This window comes from Atta cephalotes (assembly GCF_000143395.1).
Source record: "Atta cephalotes unplaced genomic scaffold scaffold00062, whole genome shotgun sequence".
Lineage (NCBI taxonomy): Eukaryota > Metazoa > Arthropoda > Insecta > Hymenoptera > Formicidae > Atta > Atta cephalotes.
In genome coordinates this window covers 563,020-569,239 of record NW_012130126.1, presented here as the reverse complement: position 1 = coordinate 569,239, position 6,220 = coordinate 563,020, and positions in this window count along the sequence as shown.

The following is a 6,220-nucleotide window of genomic DNA, read 5'->3' as shown; positions in this document are numbered from 1 at the left end:
ACGTAACGTTAACGTTAACGTTAACGTTACGTATAGTACTATATATATAGTAGTAGTAGTAGTGTGTGTGTGTGTGTGTGTGTGTGTGCGCGCGCGCGCGCGCGCGAGAGAGAGAGGAGAGAGAGAGAGAGAGAGAGAGAGAGACCAGACGGGATGGCGAAAGGGTTAAAAGAAGAGGTGGACAGAAGCGTGAGTGCAGAAGTGGAGAGAGGAAGAGAGGTAGGAAGGAAAGAAGGTAAGGATGAGAAGAGGACCATGTGGCAGGCGCAAACGGTGTGAGTAATGGCGTCGACCAATCGCTCCCAGCTCTAAAACATGAACGCACCGGCCGCCTGTCTCCCTCTCTACCTCACGCGAACGCGTATAGTAATAACGAGCCGTCTATCATCGTCGGAATCATTATCATCGCCGGATCCGCGGTCCTCGTTCTTCTCTTGCCGCCCAGCTGGCTTCTCGTCTTTCGTCTCTTCTTTGTCAGGGGTGGATCTATATCGAGACCTAATGAGACTTAAGTTTTAGCTTTCAAGTAGTGTTAAAGAATAAGCTTGCTTTCGCGAAATCTATTTGTCAATGTTTTGAATAATCTAAAACACAATACGAGAATGATTCAAATTAAAAATCTGAAGCACCGAACAGTAATTTCAGTTGAAAGTAACAAAAATTTCGGGCGCACAATTTGTGGCCCGAAGGACCACAATACAGGTCAAAGTGTAAATAAAAATGTAAAATTCAAAACATAAATATAATAGATATAATAGATAATTAAATAATATGTCTGTTATTAACAGTTTAAAAAACATAATAATGATCTCTTATTTATTCCATGTATGTTGAATGAAAGAAGAAAAAGAGAGATATTCTTTATTGCCTCTTTGTTTAGTCATGAATCACAAAATTTTTTAAAAATTAGCTTTTTACAGTACAAAGTTATCCGTCCCTATGTATACATCGACTTTTCAGCGAGTGATGCAACGGGAAGGAATGTGCAAAGAGCGAGAGGAAGGGAGGGAGAGGGGGGGGATTTAATGACAAAATTATACCGAAAGTGCAGCCTCGCCGATGTCCATGAAGAAGATATAATGCTTCCCCCTTATCTCGAGCGCGTGTTACAGTGATGAAGACGATCGGTCGAGAATTCGCGCGGCGACCGCGTCGCGAAAAATGTTACGTTAATCGTAAATTGCATCGCACGGTTTCGCGCGTGCGAGAAAAATTACCTGCGCGTGTTGGCGTGATAACCGGCGATTACGATTCGAAATAGTGATAAACGCGCGTGCGCAGCACGTAACGAACATTTCGTGTCGTTAAAATTTTGCTATCTGAATTTTGATTTTGTCTATAGATTTTTTTTTGTCATAGACTTTTTTTGCTTTTGATTTTCGCATATATTTCCTTTGTTGAATCGTTAAACCACTACATTCATTCCTTTAGGATTTTAGGATGATATTTTTACGATTGTAATAAAAACGAGCTTACTATTGTAAGTATGTTACGCATAATAAAGTTCATATAAGACTAAAGATTAAGATTGAGAATAAAAATTGAAAAAAATTGAAATTAATTAATCAGAAGAATCAATATCTGGTAAACTTTGCTTTGATTGGTTAAATTCAATCTTAATCTCAATTTCTAATCTAATACAGATTTAAATGAAGTTAGATACAGAGAATTTCTTTGCTAACAAGTAGATACTCTGCTCTTCAAATGCGTTTGTAATTTGTGAAAATTCGTTTAATTTCATCATTGCTACTTGACAAGTCTTATTTTATGTGACATAGAATTAATGCAGTCAATAATCGTGAAATGACCAAGTATATATTATAATCGATTGACGGAACAAAAAAAATCGATACATCAGGCTATTATTTAGCACCTTGTTATTAGGGAAATCGATTCAATTTTTCATGATTAACGGTGCGCTTATCTTCGTATATTATGATAATGAAGACGGTGGCTCGTGGAAGATCGGAAGAGATCGATCCAGATCTCTTGCTCATTAAAAAAAATGGAAAATGGAAAAAGAAAAAGGAAAAGTATAAAACGTGCAATAAATTGTGTACATGATCAAAACCACTTGCTTATGCCTTCGTCTGCGCCAGGATATACCGCGAAGGATCGAAGGAGGCAGCTGATATATTACTACGTTTTAATATGTACAGGGTGATGCAAACCAAAGACATTCAAGCTGTAATCAACGTTTCATTTCAAATGCGTTCTATCTTTGAGAAGTCCTACTTTACGACTCGAAGGTATTTAATATAAAAAATTATGGCATCACGAAAGAAAGATAATTATTCATGTGTCTTCCAAAATCCGTTAAAAAATTCGTACATAAATGGAGATTATTTGACACATCCTGTAAGAGAAGAAGCTACAAAAATATGGAGTAACTATGCGCAGTCGATTATCTGCGTCGCGATTGCTCGTCGTTAGATCGTCTACGTGTCTTTCGAGATGGGATTGGAGAGAGACAAAATTAAATTGGTCTCGCGGTGATTTTGCTGAAGTGATACTTTTTCTATGGCCTGATTACAGATCGACCCTTCGAGGAAAATCAAGACGGTGATAGTCGTTAATAAAAATCTTGTTAACTGTTATATACTATATGTATAGAACTTGGGAGACGATGAGTGATCATGATACTCTGTGTGAACAAGTCGAACATAATAATATCATTGTCCGCGTTGTTATTCGTGGGATATATCGTTGTCGATCTTCGTTCTTTTATTTCTTATTCTTCAATATTGCAGATGAATATCCGTCGAAAACGATTGCGGGCAGATTTGACGAGATAGGACGACGAGTTTAATCATCGGATGAGAAAATTACACCGCGAGAATGAATACGACTTTAGCAAGCGATGCGTTTCTGATGGCAAAATTCCGTTTTATCGCCGAATGGATCGGGCTGACGATGACCATTATAATCTCGTTGACGCGCGCGCAATATCAATTTAATGACGTAAATAAATTGAAGCGACAAGTAAATCGCGCCGGCTCACTATAATTTCGGTTAGCTGTAACTTTTTCTTACAAACAAAAAAAGGGGGGCAACATCTTGCGGGACTGTCCTGGGGTGACTCTTCTCAGGGAGGCTTTGCGCGCTAGCGCATGTCAAATCGTGATATTGTGGAGAAAATTGTGCGAGAGGAACAAAAGAGGAAACGCGATGCACGAGAATGATTCGCCTGTAGGGACCGTCATCGGCCATGTTTGAGCAGTCGCGCCGCGGCACCTCATTATTCTGCTCCTTGCTCGGCTGCCGTTCTACAATGAGCTACGCGAACAATAATGCGATACGATCTTGACGCAGGCAATAAACTATACTATTCCATTATTATATTTTTATATTCCTCAGTGTTCCAGTGGGGATGCTTGTCAATTGTGCAACACGCGCGATGTATATCATTTATGCATCGCAATCGCGTTAATGCTCGTTCTGCGTTATACTACTACTAATAGCGAGAGTGTATCTCGTTTATTTCTAATCGCGAATTGTATAAATAATTTTGTTCTATAATAGCTTAATGATAATATGTGTAAAACACGCGAACGTTTGAAGATTTTTAAAGTCGTATCAGCATTCCACTTCCGAATTCTGAATTTAATACTACAATATTAATAATTAATATCGAAGAGAAATACGGTCGTGAATTATAGTATGTTACGAATGTATCAAATCGATGAACATAATTATTCAAATTTTTTAGATGTTAAATGACACAGTAAAAAGCAATTTTTATTCCAATTGCAATTTACGCAGCAGTACTCGGCACTTTGGGTACCGAGTGGAATTTCTTCGTCATTTACCGGAAGAACGGGACAATGTCTATCTCAAGGAAGGCGCCATTATTCGAGGCGAATTATTCGAGGATCCTTTAGACTCTCTCATCTTTTTCTCGTCGTTTTAATTTCTGCCGGTCTCTCAAGAGTATGTAACTGCTCACGGTTTCCGTTTTTTACTCGAGATTTCCCGCCGCGGATAAACACCAGCTCCCTCGACAGAGTGATTGCCCTCGGTAGTTCGACCAATCGGTCAGTCAGCCATAAAACTTAGAATGGGCGTGGAATTAAAGTAAACTACCGCAAATGGTAGTGCACCATCGTCAGTCTGTTGGAATTGAAAGTGGAGCGTCCTATTTCTCCTGGATGATCTCGAAAATGCCTCTTTTCACTTTACCCTCAATATGGCGGATTTTGTAGGAGAGACATACTTCTCTGTGGTCACGAGATATTTTTTTTTTATTCTCTTAAGATCACTTTCCTAATTAAACTTAATTAAGTTATTAATAAATGATAAACTTGTATAATATTTATACGTGGAAAGAAATTTTACTTAGAATAAGTGCCTACAAATTTAGCTAAATACAGATTTGACATTTGAAAATAATTTTGTTTGACCAGAAACCATAGAACTATTAAAATAATATTGTGTATAATTGTGTATTAAACTGGATTACTGGAATTAATGTTAAAACTTTTTGCAATATTCAATGTTGAAGTGTTCTACATTCAATTACTTTAATATACAATTACTTTAATAGTTTAACAAAATTATTTTTAAATCTGTATCTAGTTAAATTTTTAGATATTACAGCAGAACTATTCTTTCCGTGTATATTTTAAATAAATTTTTGCCTTTTTCAACTTGGATGACGTAACTTAAAGAGTTGCGTCATTGTAATTAAAAGATTAATAATTTTGCAAAGTCATGTGTATCATAAATTCAAAAATTTATTAAAACGTTATGTTTTTATTGAGATACTGTATTGTAGAATGTATCCACATTGACACATTTCTCATTTGTCATATTGTATTATATTATCCTGTACATTGTACAAATGTTTTTATGCACCTATTATTACTGGCATTGTATAACATAAATTCTTAAAGTAAAATTCTAATGTATTATGATTTCCGTTGGAAATGTCTTTTATTTTTTGAACTGCGAAGGGAGGTGTATCTAATGCGGACTATATAATATCTAATATTTTTCGGTTTTCCGTTAAAATTGAAGATAATTATCTTGCTGACCTTTCAAAACATTTACCTGTGGATGAATGCGGTGCCTTTGAAAATCTGTCTATCCGTCCATCAAGTATGTGTCTAACAAAAAAAAAATGCCGAAGGATGTAATAATTTTTTTTTTAAACTACATTCAATGATGTAAATCAAGGTTTTCTTCTCTTTTCAAGAATTCCGTTTTGACGAAAATCTTTTGTATAAATATGATTGTCACACATTTCACAGAATGTTGTAGATTAATTTAAATTTTTTATTTGCAATCTCGAACTGATTATTACACATCATGTTTATTGTATTTGTAAGAATAACTTTAATATCTCACTTTAAATTGATGATAGTACCTGGTACAATTAATTTTTGTATATTCGGAATAACTTCTTAATCAGTCTTCAACTTGTTCGGCTATTTTACATTCAACATACATATTATTTATCCATATAAATTTATATTACATTTTATCAGAAATGTATCGCTTATTAATTTTCAAACTAATTGTAAATGCGATGATAATTACAGATAATCGTTAATCTACAAAAAATAAGAAGATAGCAACTTAGACGTCAGTTTAGTTCTGCGGAAAGGACGACACTTTAACGTAATATTGTAGATCTTAGATTAACATATCTACGTTATCAATATCGAGCTTACACCTCGACGCCATTAGGTATCCTCGCACGTCCAACAATTACAATCTGTCGCTTCGGGGCGATTCGTGACTATAATAATAGCGATAAGCCTCGAAGGAAAATTCGGCACTTTCGTATGTTTATTTCTGGCTGTTTGTGTCTCCAACCGATCGCGCAGTGAACAACTCTGAACAACTCTATTGAGTCGTCATGTACGACACGATGAACTCGTGTACGAATGAAGAATTGATGATGCGAACGGTAATAGGTCAGGATCGTGAATGACCGATCGTCCGACGATGATATATCAAGGGTTGACGGATTTTCGACATTAATAGTCTGTCAAATTGTTGGTATCTCAAGATTCATGATAATGTCTAGGAATTTATTTAGTTAATTGTTTAATTAAGCATTTAATATTGCGTGGCTGGCATAATTTATGATATTAGGCATATAAATCGCAATTTGTACGTCAGATACAGTCAAACTTCCGTAAAGTTAATCTTCGTTTTTGTTTTAATCTCTGTAAAAGTCATGTCTTAACCTTCCATATAGTAATCGAGCACATAT